This window comes from Aquarana catesbeiana, linkage group LG13, assembly GCF_042186555.1.
Source record: "Aquarana catesbeiana isolate 2022-GZ linkage group LG13, ASM4218655v1, whole genome shotgun sequence".
NCBI classification, from domain to species: Eukaryota; Metazoa; Chordata; class Amphibia; order Anura; family Ranidae; genus Aquarana; species Aquarana catesbeiana.
The window spans coordinates 115,189,645-115,205,743 of record NC_133336.1 but is presented as its reverse complement, the minus strand read 5'-3'; positions in this window follow the sequence as shown (position 1 = coordinate 115,205,743).

Sequence of the window (16,099 nt, the reverse complement as noted above, 5' to 3'; positions counted from 1 at the left end):
AGCTGAGGACAGTGATTATGTGATCACTTAAAAATGGGAAAAACATGTATTTATAATGTGGCCCTGTGTGGAAATGTAACCATTTAGATATTGTTAGTACTACAGAGTGGGCATTATAGGGCATTCAGACCTAAGAACACAGATCCTGGCAGAGGGAAGTCTTCCACTAACTTACTTTGCAGATCTAAGGTGTCATGTAACCGAATATAGAAAGCCTTAAACGAAGCTAAATCTTTTATTGAATGGCAACAATGTTACATGTTTATACATCTTTCATTTTACTTGGATATCTTGGCCTTTGACAACTTTGATCTATTTAAAATTCAATATAAAAAAAAAAAAAAAAAAAAACAGGAATCATTCTCTGTGACCCTAATATACTGTATGTTTATGTCTGCACGACAATGTTAGGGACATCTGAACTGTGAGCTCTTCTAACTTTAATGATTTCTTTACATAGTAAATTGATGTGCAGTTTGTTGATCCTATATGAATAAATCTAAATATACATTGTAGAATACTCTTTCACACACCTTGTCTCTGTGTATAGTTTATAGTTCTATACATTTTTTTTAAAGGCTTACATCTGAATTGAACGAGTTAACAAGATGCATCATGTCTGGTAGAGATCTATAATATACATAGTTAAAGTTAAACAAATGAACATAAATTGACATGCGCTACACTTGAATACTAGAACTGTAAGTTGTAAATTCTTTATCATTCTATATCTATAAAATAGTAAATTCTATAATTCTATATCTATAACTTGGAGAAGGTTCCAAAAGCAGTTGGGGAGGGGGGGGTCTAGGAGGAGCTGGCTGGAGTGTTCTGAGGGCCCTGACCAATTCCCAACAGAAGGGTTGGCAGGGGACAGGCCCCCTTAAATACTCAGGGTCAGCTCAGCGGGGGGGCAGTGTGGAGTTTGGGTGGAAGATGAGATGGAGTGTTAGGCTGTCTGGGCCTTTGAGAGTAGCCCCCTTGTCTGGAGGGAGGGTGAACTCAGGCCTGGGCTTGGGTGTGGAAGGGACCCCTTCTCACAACACACAGAGGGATCATGACCAGGAGGCATGGGAGTAAGGTGAGGACAGCAGAAGAACACTGCCGGGCAAATCTCCAGGGAGGAAGACAATCTAGAGGGCTGGTGAGTGTTACAGTGAGAGGACTGAGGGGAATGCCTGAATGGACTGGGTGCAAGCAGTCTGGGATGGATACGGAGTCAGTCTGGGAGGACTGTGGAGAAGTGGCCAGGAGGGCTAGTGAAACAGGCTTCTGCAGCCAGGCGGGCTGGCAGTGCCTGAAGAGGTGGTACTGGGAGCAGTAGCCACAGGAAAAGGACAGCTAACACCAAAGACCTCTATTTTTGCTGCATTAATAAAGAGGTCTGCAGTCCCTGTCTGCAAAGGGCATTTGCTATAGTCTGATTACGCTCTTGTCAGACCATCCTGTCAGTGCTAGCTGGTCCTGGATGTTGTAGTTCTACAAGCAAGTCTGTGCTGGAAGTAGCAGAGGAGAAGTGTGTATATACCGGATGTATACAGTTGAGTCCCTGAAGATTTCTTGCTGATCAAGTTGGCATCTCATAACAACCCTTCCCTGTCTAAGTTTAATCCCCCTAAATAAAAAAACAAAACAAAGCTGCAAGAAAAGCTTTTTGTCTAGGGGGTGAATGGAAAATTCATCTGCTTGGCTGTGCAGGTTGTGAGATAACTATATTCACCAGTGGCTCCTGCAGGGGTAGTCCTACATAGGTATATATGGGGAAAAAAGAAGACGGGAGGAAAAAGAAGAGCAGATAAAAGAGAATGAGAGAAGAGAACAAACAAAAAAAAAAAATAAAAGTAGAAGGGAAACAATGAGAGAGATGAAGGGCCAGAGGGGTCAGCTTGGGGGGAACCTTCCACTGTGTAGGGGAGTAATGTAGGTAACAGCCTATTAATACTGGGAGTATTCTTCATATAATTTGAAAAGATCCCAATAGAGCCACCTAGCCCTATGTTTCTCAGACGTATCTTGTAAGATAGAGGTAAGTTGCTCCATACACTATAAGGACATAGGTGGGGACTGTTGTTTCCACATACTAGGGACAGGGACTTTAGCAGCATTTAGAAGATGTTTAAGGAGTCATCTATGGTAGCGTTTCCTGTACAGAGGTGTCAAATTTAAAGGCTAACTTTACCTTTTGTAAAAAAAATAAAAATAAATGCACATCTTTTTGCAGGTAAAAAAATGTGCATTTGTTATTTTTTTTACATTGCAGCCTTTAAAGCATTGCATCCACAATCAGCAGATCACAGGGGCAATACCAGAATCCTGCAGACCCTCAATCAGCTGTCTGCTTGTACCTTCCTTATGAGTATGTGATAGGATGTCCCACACGCTGTCACAATGAGGGATCAGGGGGACAGGTGCACGCAGGTGCTGTTTGGTAACATGTTACACCCGTAGGTAACATGTTATCAAAGGTGAACTTATCCTTTAACAGGACAGTGGCCAGGTAGTCTATAAGAGAGCTGTCTGAGAGTTTTTCGATAATGTTAAGGACCTCCTGCAAAAAAGAGCATATGACGAGGCAGCCCCAAAATATGTGCAGGAGTGTGTCTTTTTGAGCCCTACATTTTCAACACAGATCGGTTTTTGCTGAAAAAGTTAACAAGGACAGCAAGGGTCCTGTACCAGCGCGTTAAAATCTTGTAAGTGGTTTCTTGATATTTGCTACAGAGTAAAGTTGTGTGTGCAAAGAATAAGATGCAGCCTTTTTGGTGAACAGAGAATGTAATATTCAAGTCTTTTTCCCATATAGCAAGATACTGCGGGTCTTATTGGGACTCAGGAGTTTATTCCCAGTAAAAAACTGAAAGGTCATGAAAAGGGACCTCAGAACTGCACCTCTGCCTTGGCAAAGTTCAAATGGTGTAGGTTTTCTGTGAAAGGAAGCCGGTGTGGGCAGAGAGTAGATGAAGTGAGTACGTTTCTGGGCTCTCCACATTTCCAAAGCTGGAGTCAAGAAGTCATTTAGAAGGTCAATAATGGATGAGCACTTGTCAGATTGCACAAAATGAGCAGCTTGCAGGAGTCCCATTCAGACCATAGTTTGAAAACCCTGTCTAACAGCCTTGGGCAAACACTAGGTAATCTATTAAGGGTGTCATAGGGGAGGGAAAGCTCCATATTACTGACATTTTGTAGTATCTGTCTATTTTGAATTCTATACATTTTCATGAGCAGTCAATGAATATTTTTTCATTAAATATGCATACTTTCCTTTTTGTGTAGTTCGGCTTTACTTTGCTTCCTCTACAATGTGGGTCTATTAGTGTATACAGACAGAATAAAAACATTAGACTCTTAATGGCTACTTAGCATGCAGATAAATACACCAGTGGGAGAACTTACAAATCTTTGTATGAAACACATACTGTATCATGAATATATACAGTAAAACAGAACGCAACATAAAGCATGAAATATCACATAAAACAAAAAAGGCACATCGGTAAACCTGAGCTGAAAATGGATAGTTTCTTACTGAAAAACTCTATAGATTCCCTTTAGGTCATCTTGATTACTATAAAACAAGATGAGAAGAAACAATTTGAATGAATATTAAGAGGTAATTATTTTCTTCTGGAATTTGTCCTTTTTTGCATAGATGTGCAGAAGGGAACCTTGAGATAGACTGATAACATTTTGTAAAAAGAAAAAGAGAAAGTACCCGCGCAATGGGATATGTACTAGAGACAGAAAATTATTTGTTGGAACTGCTGCCACTACCAATTACTTCCAATAGGTGGAGTGTAATGTTGAAAGAGGGAAAAAAAGGAGTAGATATGGCACCATTCCAGACCTGGTGGATTCAGGTGTGTGCTGCTCCCGTAATTGGGAGGACGATATTAGGTGGGGAAAGTGGTAGTAGGTGGTTCCTATTAATATGTGTATTTTACTCAAAAATCAATATACAATACAGGTGCAAGTTAATGTGAAGCCTTGTTGTAGACTCCTAAGTGTGCATGAGTGTCAAGTTGTATACCTAATACAATAAAGTGCAATGTGTATGGCACCAGCTTATTCCATAAATAAATTAATTAATGAATAAAATTGTGACATAAAGTGCAATATTCCTAATTATTACATACATATGTATCAACCATAAACAATATAAACAAAGTGCTGGTGTGGGTAAACAGGTGAACATGTAATTAATTAGGTGCTATAGTGCCGGTTAAATTCTGATGGACTTTTCAAAGAATAAATCCTCGGTGCGTGCCTTATTCGTGCTCTTATAATGACTGCACTCACCAGATCCTTCACCCCCTCTTGGGGTCTCACACATCCACAGTATATGCCACTGTGTAGCAATGCAAGATAACTCCGTCCTTAACCGGTTCAATACAGGGTATTTTCCCCCCCTTCCTTCCCAGACCAATTTTTAGTTTTCAGCGCTGTCGCACTTTAAATGACAATTGCGCGGTCGTGCGACGTTGTACCCAAACAAAATTGACGTCCTTTTTTCCCCACAAATAGAGCTTTCTTTTGGTGGTATTTGATCACCTCTGCGGTTTTTATTTTTTGCGCTATAGACAATTTTGAAAAAAAAATACAGTATTTTTTACTTTTTGCTATAATAAATATCCCAATTAAAAAAAAAAAAAAAAAAATTTTTTCCTCAGTTTCGGCCGATACGTATTCTTCTACATATTTTTGGTAAAAAAAATTGCAATAAACGTATATTGATTGGTTTGCGCAAAAGTTATAGCGTCTACAAAATACGGGATAGATTTATGGCATTTTTTAAAAATTATTTATTTATTTTTTTTACTAGTAATAGCGGCGATCGCGTTTTTTTTTTCGTGACTGTGACATTATGGCGGACTTATCGGACACTTTTGACACAGTTTTTGAGACCATTCACATTTATACAGCGATCAATGCTATAAAATTGCATTGATTACTGTATAAATGTGACAGGCAGGGAAGGGGTTAACCACTAGAGGGAGACGAGGGGTTAAATGTTTCCTAGGGGAGTGATTCTAACTGTAGGGGGAGGGGACGCACAAGGGGAGGAGACCGATCGGTGCTCCTCTGTACTGGGAACACAGATCGGTCTCCTCTCAACTGACAGGACGTGGATCTGTGTGTTTACACACACAGATCCATGGACCGGTCAACGGGCAGTCGAGGGTGCCCGGCGGACATCGCGGCCGCCGGGCACACGCATCGGGTCCTGAGCAACGCAGCAGGCGCCCCCTGGACGGCCGGGAAGCCCAGGCCGTCATATGACGTCCACCCAGGATGGGAGATCCCATCTGTGGACGTCATTTTACTATGGCCGGGTAGGGAAGTGGTTAATGTAAACTCTGAGAGGATTCCATTATGAAAAGAGAAAAGGGAGCCCACATAACGTAATACTGTAAAAGAACTTGTTTATTGGTGTAAACGTTTAAAAAGGTACTCACATTCGGTAAGGATAAAAAAAAAGCCTATATTGCTGACACAAGCCTCTGAAACAGGAAGTGATGCAAGGACGTATGCTGACTCCGCCCTCTGCCAGCATACGTCCTTGCATCACTTCCTGTTTCAGAGGCTTGTGTCAGCAATATAGTCTTTTTTTATCCTTACCGAATGTGAGTACCTTTTTAAACGTTTACACCAATAAACAAGTTCTTTTACAGTATTACGCTATGTGGGCTCCCTTTTCTTTTTTCATAATGGAATCCTCTCAGAGTTTACATTAAGGACGGAGTTATCTTGCATTGCTACACAGTGGCATATACTGTGAATGTGTGAGACCCCAAGAGGGGGTGAAGGATCTGGTGAGTGCAGTCATTATAAGAGCACGAATAAGGCACGCACCGAGGATTTATTCTTTGAAAAGTCCACCAGAATTTAAACGGACCCCTTCACCGGCACTATAGCACCTTATTAATTACATGTTCATCTGTTTACCCACACCAGCACTTTGTTTATATTGTTTATGGTTGATACATATGTAAGTAATAATTAGGAATATTGCACTTTATGTCACAATTTTATTCATTAATTCATTTATTTATGGAACAAGCTGGTGCCATACACATTGCACTTTATTGTATTAGGTATACAACTTGACACTCATGCACACTTAGGAGTCTACAACAAGGCTTCACATTAACTTGCACCTGTATTGTATATTGATTTTTGAGTAAAATACACATATTAATAGGAACCACCTACTACCACTTTCCCCACCTAATATCGTTCTCCCAATTAAGGGAGCAGCACACACCTGAATCCACCATAAGGTAAGTGAACACAATCTTTACTCATGATAGCATTTAAAATGGTTAGCTAAAGTTCTATTAAACCCAAAATCAAAAATGTAATATATAAAGTGTTACAGCAACAGTTTTGTTTTTCCTTTTGGGATAAAGGTTTTACATAAACAAATAAAAGCTGATCATTGTAAGCACCCCTGTCAGTGTTTAATGGTTTGTCTCAGCCATGTAACTTCTACATCTGCAGGGCACCTTGTTCTGTTGAAAAACAACAGACTGACTGGCCAGATCACCAGCTGAAAATAAAGGAAAGAAAGCCTAAAAAAAGAAAATAACACAACCCCATTAGTACATAAAATGCAATATAATACATTTCTATGAAAAATGGGAAGCAATACTGGTTGTGAGATAAGAAGTTGCTGCACACCCAATTAGAATATAGATAGAAATGGTTTCCCCATGGGGTTTTGTGTTGAAGCAAAAATTTCAACAGTAATTTAGAAAAATATAAATTTATTGAGAAAAGTAATAACATACAAAAGCATGAATTATGTTAAAACATGAGCTCTGTGGATGAGGCTAATGCAAATACATCATAATACAGCCGTTAAAAGTACATGAAAAACATATATATGTATATAGGTATATATAGGTATATATATTCATACTGAAATGATATACCTATATCATGCTATGTACTTTTATTATGATGTATTTGCATTAGCCTCATCCACAGAGCTCATGTTTTAACATAATTCATGCTTTTGTATGTTATTACTTTTCTCAATAAATTTATGTTCTTCTAAATTACTTTTGAAATTTTTGCTGCAACACAAAACCCCATGAGCAGACCATTCCTATCTATAATACATTTTTACTTTTGGGTTTAATACTGTTTTAGAGGGTGAAGGGGGTTAGGGGATAAGTTGAAATGTTATTGGATAGATTATTGGGTATAAGGGAAATTTGAAAGTGTCACGTTTAGGTCTATGGGGGGAAAGAAGCATAGAGCTTTGGGTAAAAGTGAAGATCAGTATGATAGTTGATACCACGGGAGCTTAGAGTGAAATTCACATTTGATTTCAGCACTAAAAGCTCTGCACCCGAATGTCCTTCAGCAAGCTTTCAACTCCAGAGAGTAACATACCGTACTGATTAACCTTTGAACAACCAACAATCACAGATCTATGCCCTGATGAGCTAGACCTTGAAGTATCAGAAGCATGCTATTTATAAAGAGATGTATATTTACAAGCTACGTATCTAGGAATGTCTGGTAATGTGAATGTGAAGGATTAGTACCTGAGAATGTGAATATGAACTCTCTTCACATGGGTAACATTGTGTCCATGGCCAGGCTGTATCTGACATCTATGGCCACAATATAGAATTAAGCCTAACCACAGTCAATAAACGAAAATCACATTGGCCTTACACAAATAAATTCTTTATTTCAGACTTGATAATAGGATGTAAGCGTTCTTCCTGGAAAACAATGATACTACTGGTGATGGGTCTGCAGTTATGGGACTTTCTGATTTGTATATTTCTAGGGTTTGAGGGTGTGTTCTTGTCACTACACCTAATAAAGTAGTACAAATAAAATTCTATAATGCTTGTAGCTCAAATGTTTTCAGTTAGACAATGAAAGGTATCTGCTATAATTTCACCTTTCTGTTTCTACCAATGGCTAGCACAATAAAGCTCTTTACTGCACCACTACATTATTAACTAAGGACAATGAGGAATGGTTATAGTAACATCAGTAACTGCATTATTTTCTCTCACATCATTAAGGTGATGTTGCAAAGCATGCTGTGTGCTTACTGAATCATTCTCATTCCCTTGTGAATTAACAAAGCTTGCGCAGCTCTAGAAGAACAGGAGAAATAAATTTTACTTTGTCAGCTGTGAACACCTCTCTCTCACGCCTCTTTTAAAAAAGAGATGCCATTTATATCTGTGATGGTTACTTGCCTTCATCATTAATGAATGGATGGAGGTTGGAGAACCGTTAAGAATAAATTTGCTCCTTACCCACATTTGATAAACGGATAAAATATCTTATTCCTGACACATCTATAAAGACCGTGTGAAGCTGTTGAGGCAAAGCCGCCAGTAGAAGCATAAAAGACTGAAGGCGGAGATAAAGCAGGAAGTTCCTGCCAGATGTCACTTCCTGCTCTGATTTGATGCTGAAAAAATGGAAATTCCAATTATTTTTATCACTGGTTCTAGAGAAAATTGCAACATACCCATTAGTTCTTTTTTTTTTTAAAGCACAATGGCATTTTTATAGGCCACAGCTTGAGACTACAAGCTTGCAGAACTTTTGCTTAGTGTTTCCATTTGAACATCATGCTTGTGTCATACTGAGCGCGAAACTCAGCTTGATCATTTAGATTTGTTTGTTTGTTTTTTGCTTGGCGCCTGCAAAATGTCATTGAGAAAATAATAATTCATGAGGCAGCTGTGGTGAATTAGAATTTCTGATGTTGGAAAGGACCCGTAGGCTGCTTACTTAACGCATGCACGTGTAGCACGAAAACACGGTTTTACAATGAGCAACGCTGGATCCCAGTTTTCCCCTCAATTTGCCTCTACGCTGAGTTTAGCTTCTCCGTATTTCTACACCTCTGTCAATTAGTCCCTTAAAAACACAGGCGTCTTTTCACTTTACTTGGAACATCAAACTAAATTGTGTATTTAGTACTAATGATGAGAGCTGTTGCTTCGTGATCAGTGTATATAGCTGTCTAATGACCTGAATAGGAGTCTTTAGGGCTACAGTCTTCCACCATAAGGGGAATTCCCCCAAGAAGTGTAATGTTTGATTAAATATGAATTATTTTACTTTGAATGTATAGAATGTCTACACTTGCTGGTACAGGTTAAGTCTGTTGTCTCTCACCTGGGCCAACTGTCCTGTTATACACAAAAGACCACTGACCCTAACATACATATTGTTTCAATGAGAAAAGTTATTTATAAATTTGTAAATTTGTAATGGTATTTTCCACTGCTCTTTCAAAAGCCTTAGAATTCTTTAATCAATCATCTGGAGCTCCAGAGTGGCTTATCATCAGGGCATGTTGGTACAAAGATAATTTGTCACATTCGATAGATCATATTATCAGCAAAGTATACCCTTTGATAATTCCTTGACTTTGGTTTACAATATATAGGATTGCATAGGCACAATTAAAGTTAATTTTGCAAGGTACAATGGTTCTTTAAAGTTTTGCAAGTTTTCTAAAAACTGTGATACAAGGAACAAAAACTGTTCCCAGTGAAGCACTACTTTGTCTATATAAAGTTTGTTTTTTTCAAATTCATGAAAAGTAAACTCCAATATACAAAACTCAGATTTTACCTGCAGAACAAGATGGTGTCTGGTCCCATTAGAGCATACATGGCAGTGTGAAATGTCAGCAGTACAAGAGTATTGCTGTACTTTAACAATGGTGTGTGAGTGGGGGGCATGAAAGAGATTGTATCCCTCTTCCTTTTTCCATTAAATGTGCCTAGAGCAGTATTCTATCTTTTATTTAAATTTAGATTTTTTTTAACCTTGAGTTTCTTAAAGTAAGACAAAAGACTGCATAGAAGATCTGATCATGATGCAATCATTCTGTGCAGAGATTGTGGTACAAGCAAGGTGGTTTCAGTGCAGTTTATGTGCTGCAGACTCAGCTTTGATGAAGACCTTCTTTTAGGTAAACAATATCCATAGACCAGGAAACCCTATTCAGATTGCCAATTCTGCACAGATCTGAGATGTGTAAAAAATGTGTTATAAACAGGTTCTGAGTGTTCATCCAGCTGGAGCCTTTAGCAATACAACTTACAATACAAGGAAGAGACCATAATCCATATTATACATACATGTTATATCTGATGCTATGTATTTCACCCCTCAGCCTTCATTCATTCTCTAGATCCATTTTTGATGAGAATCAGGTGAAGGCCATCTCTTTTCTATAGGTAGTCTTACAGTTGGTATATCTGTAAATGCATGTTATTAAAAAGCAGAATGAATATGAATGCTGGACATAATGGAGCCGTAATGCATTTATGTTTATTCTCAAAGCCAATGTGTTCTATATGTATAACTACTAAACTAAGCCCCATAGGTAAAATGCATCAAAAGTCAACAAAACAATCTGTTCCTTTCATATATGGTGAGTAGACTTGACTGCCTCCATGTGACAACACTGAGCAGCCTATTAACAGACCTGAGAACCACTACATAGGGGTGTTGGTGCGGAGCTATATGCACATATTGACAATCAGAAAATTGGTATTTGCATTTGTATGTTTGTGGGGTACAGAAGATTTAAGCAGAGAACATATTATCTAAATCGACTGTCTTGTACATTATGGAAGTTTGCAGGGCTTAGTTTATTAGCTATGGTTTTAGTAAAGGCTTACATACATGTGGACAAATAGCAGAAAACATTGATATATAAATATATATGTATAATGAGTTTTTCTTTTTCATGTTCTTAATGTGACATAGAGACCTTTATTTAATTAAATAATCCTGAACGCATAGATTTTTTTGGCAGTTGTGCTCTTTATCACTTCCTGTACAGACATTCACATTTGTTGGCACTGTCAGCAGTGAGGTATGACTAAGAAGGGGAACTATAAATATAGACACCAAGCAGACCATGCATAGCTATTTCTATCACTTGGGCTGTTCACGTAGTTAAAGCTGTGGAATGAAATGTATTCCATACAGGTTTATATACAAAGACACTGGGTGAGACATGATGACTATACTACATACATTTAACAGATGATCTTTTGCAAAGAAATCCACCTGCATTGACTCATACAATAACTGAAGTGATGTAGAGATTATTTTTAATATAAAAATGCTGATTTGTAACTCCTCTTCTCTTTTTATATCTCTTATTTAGGAAGGCAGAGACGCCATAATGGCAGGTTGACTGCCATTAATATATTAATACACTATATTAAAAAAAGCAGAAATAGAGAACCTCCATATGTACTATCCTATACCCATGGTTGATTCAGGGGAAGGCAAAAACCACAACCAATAAAGATCCAATTTGATCCAGTGGGGTAAAATATTCCTTCCTGATCCCCCAGGAAGCAATTAGATATTCCCTGGATCAACTACCCTTCACGTTTTTACCTCTAAAATTTAGTATCCTGATATATTTTTTACATTTAGGAATGCATCCAGCTCTTGTTTAAATCAATCTACTGTGCTGGCCAGAACTAGTTCTTGAGGGAGTCTATATCAAATTTTCACAGTTGTTACCGTGGAGAAGCCTTTCTGTCTGGGAAGGTTAAAGTGGGGGTCCACCTATCTATCGTTTTTTTTTTTTTTTGGATGTCATTCACAAACTTTTCTTCTCATGATTATCTACTCACATGTTCTGTGTAATAAGTCCGCCTGTGTCCGATTTCGTTGTAAAGAATAACTTATAAAATTCACTGAAGGCGGTTTCCATCTTCATTGTGGGCATTTGAAGCCCACAAGCATGTATTTCCTGGATGCGGTGAATGCTGTGCTCCCAGCATTCACCGAGATGTTGTGATGACGCTGTTGCACAATGCATGCTGGGAAGCCTGAGACTAGCTCCCAGGGGACTGTGGGAGGTCTGGGAGAGGCTAGAAACACGCCTACTCCCATGGGAGGAAAACCAGGAAGTGCTAAGAAGATTAGAAAAAAAAGGTAATTACGGCGATTTAAATTTTTTTACACAACATGTCAGCATCTAAGCAAGGAAGAGAATGCATAGAGATAATGTTCAAAATTTAGGTGGAACCCCGCTTTAAATGTAAAGATTGTCCCCTTGTCCTCTGTGATAAAACTGAAAGTGAATAACTCTACACCAAGTTCACTATATGGACTACTTATGTATGTATACATATTGATCATATCCCCCTTAATCTCCTATTCTCAAAAAAGACAATAAATTCAGTTCCTCTAATCTCTCCCCATAGCTGAGCACCTCCATGCCTCTTATCAGTTTAGTTGCCCCTGTCTGCACTTTTGGCAGTTCCCCGATATCCTTTTGGTGAACTGGTGCCCAAAACTAAACTGCATATTCCAGATGAGGTCCTACTAATGATTTGTACAGGGGCAAAATTATGTCTCTCTCTGGAGTCTATACCCCTTTGAATACAAGAAAGTATTTTGCTTGCTTTAGAAGCTGCAGCTTGGCATTGCATGCTATTATTAGGTCTATAATCTACAAGAACACCCAGAGCCTTATCCACCATTGACTCCCCCAGCTGTTCTCCTCTTAGTATGTATGATGCAATGCATGCATTTTTTTATCCCCCAAGTGCAAAACTTTACATTTGTCAACATTAAACCTCATTTTCCACATAATAGCCCAATTAAACCATGCATTGAGGTTGCCTTGTAAGTTGGAGACATCCTGTAAGGATGTTATTCCACTATATAGCTTGGTGTCATCTGCAAAGACTGAAATTATACTTTTAATCCTATACTCTATATCCTTTATAAGGATGTTAAAAAGTAAGGGTCCCAACCCTGAACCCTGGGGTATGCTATTAATGACCTTAGATCATTCAGAGTATGAATCATTAATCACTACTCTCTGAATACAGGCTTTTAGACAGTTTTCTATGTATAAACTGAATTTTCTAAGCCAATGGACTTTAATTTACACATTAGCTGTGTGTAGGGAACTGTGTCAAAGTCCAAGTAAACTATTTCCAAAGCCACTCCTAGGTCTAGATTTTGCTTACTTCCTCATGAAAAGAAATCATATTTATTTTACAGTTCGATATTTCGTGAATCTATGCTGCTTATTGCTTAAAATATTATTTTCTAGCAAAATCAGTATCTTCCTGACAATAGAAGTTAAACTAACTGATCTGTAGTTACTTGGTAAAGACTTTGATCCCTTTTTAAATATAGGCACTACATTGGCCTTACACCGAGCTAGCCACCACAATTGTGTGGTCATGCAACACTGTACCCAAATAAACTTTATGTCATTTTTTTCCCACTAATTGAGCTTTCTTTTTGAGTTATCCAATAAAAAAAATGTGAAAAAAAATCTAATTTCTTCATAGCGTATATTAATTGGTTAAATTGGTTTATGCGAACGTTATAGTGTCTGCAAACTATGAGATATATACTGGAATTTGTATTTATTTATTTATTTTACTAGTAATGGCAGTGATCAGTGACTTATAGCGGGACTGCGATATTGCGATGGACAATCGGACACTCAGATATATGAAACTACATTTGCTGTATTTTCGAACCAAACTGAACTAATACCAATAGAAAATGGATTGCTTTCCCCATACATTTTCATTTTCACTAGCAAGAAAAAAAGTTAGAATAATAAAGCAAGGGTAGCCTGCTTCTATGTTTACAGCTGGAGTTCAACCAGCTGAATACACAGTTAAAATACATTTACATAAACTGTTTTACCTTCCTATAAATTTGTTTTTCTGTTTAGCCATTCTGGTGATCCATACATTAATGTCAGATGATATCACCTTAACCTAAATCTCCTTGCAGACTACACTACAGATAAGCAGTCTAGCCCAGTCCAGGACCTTTCCCAGGCTAAGACTGCCCAATCAAGAAGCAATAACATACTGATTATAACATTAAGCCAACAGAATCACAACACTATGCACCGCAATATAGCCCTGATTGGCTCAGAGTACTGCTGTCCTAGCTTAATAGAAGCTACGCATAGAATTACAAAATGACATCATAGGATCTAGGCAAAGTAGCATCTTCAAGCCCCTTTACTTCAGCCAATGATTTTAATGGTACTTAGGCACATGACCGACTCACATAGCACCTTTTCAGACTAGCAGTAGGTCCTAAAAGCAGACACCAAGGAAGCTGAATGTCCATATATACAGTAGCTGCAATGTCCTGCTGCCCTGAAACACCATGGTCTCCTTTTAAATCTTTTACTGCAATACAGAGCGCCAGGTTCCCTAACAGCTGAGACCACTAGCAGGATTCAGGGCCATGGCACCCGGATGGTGATTTTGACCAATATACAGTATATATACAAGTAATGCACTGTTTAACTCTTTAGAAATGCCAACCCTCCTTCATTTCAAATATAAAAAATGTAAAGATGAAATTTAGCTAAAAATAATTTTTAGCTCTATAGCTTTATTGACCTAGTTTACCTGTTATGAAGTATGTCCCACATTAGAAACATCTAGAAATCTTTATTGTGGGGATGTCCTATCCTCTTCCCGTCTCTGAACTTCCAGAAAGTTCTTTCATTATTTTTACTGTCTGCAACAATCGTTGAATTGGGGAGAATTCGATGAGTCACAAGATTCACTCCCCTATTTACAAATCATGTTTCAGACAGTAAAGCAACGAAAGAACATTTCTCAATGGAAGAGGAGGGTGGAGGTGGTTCCTTGACATATATAATTTTTTTTTATTGAATTAAGCCTGGAGCCCAAAGCAAATAACTATATCTTTGATCAGAGCATATGTCTGTGCGTGTGTGGCACAGCAGCGTACAGTTGCATCTTCTATATTATCTCCATGGGCAGCTGTCATGGGGTTCTAGGTCCCAGAAGAGTAAATACAACACATTCTGGACAACACAAGTTCTGTATGGCCATGTGCATGAAGCCTAGCAGCGCGACTTACAAATTAGCATTATGGCTGCACTAGACTCAAAAAGAGTTACCTCCAGTTTGTAGACAAAAATATAAGAATCTGAGAATTACCCTAAGTTGGCGTACAGAGACAGAGTGCCTGTTTCTGCATAATGTGTAGCAGAGCAGCATATTTGCTGCCATTACACCCTCTCTGGCCCAAGTGCCACTGGTTTTCAAGGATGTTTTTGGCTTACCTGCCAACAGGCTCCAAGAAACAGTGACTGTGGGTGTAGCCTCATAGGAAAACTAAGGGACTAGCTCACCAGGTTTGTTCTTCCCTTGTGATTGAAAGCAGGCAGTGGGTGGATTATTGTCAATAGTAGGCACTCTATTGGGTAAAGAATTTGCCTTCTGTCAATCACTAAAGGAGTGGATCTGATGGGGAGCTAGTGTCTTTGAATCCCCATCAGGTTTCACTCAGTAAATTACAAAACTCCTGGTCCCCTCCACTGTTTGAGAGACAGGTACAGCAGTGGGAGAGAGCTCACTGCACTGAGCACGGAGTGACCAACAGGTACACAAATCTGTCACCCAAGGTAGACTATATTGTACTATTTCCAGTAAATCAAGGACATTTCTAAAATGCTAAAAACAAGGACATCTTGTGTATAACTTTAAAGCAGTATTAAACCTAAAAGCAAACACATAGGGTTCATTCACACTGGAAGTGACACACAGTACATGCATTTATAGTGTATGCATTTATAGGACATTTTCTGTAGACATATAAATGTAGAAAGGTTGCGTGGGTATTGGTCCAGTCTGTTTCAGCACTGCAGTTCCGTTGCCTTAGCTGCTGTCGATTCGTCTTCCTGCAATGTCTGTGTCGGCAGCTGTAGCAAACGCCGATATTTCTAAAGCAGATTGTGCGTAGGGGAGACTTAATCACTAGCCCCTAAGGGAGGCAAGGAGGGCTAGATGGTTCCTGTGGTCACATGCTGGACCCTAGGCATGTACCTAAGTTGCCTTGTGGGTAGGGATGGATGAACAGTTTGGCCTGAGCATAAGTTTGGGCTGAACTTTGGTTGTTCGGCGAACACAACAATATGCGGTGTTCGGGGCAAATTCGAAAGCCGCTGAACACTGTTAAAGTCTATGGGACACTAACATGAAAAACCGAAAGTGCTCATTTTAAAGGCTTATATGTAAGTTGTCATAAAATGTGTTTGGGGACC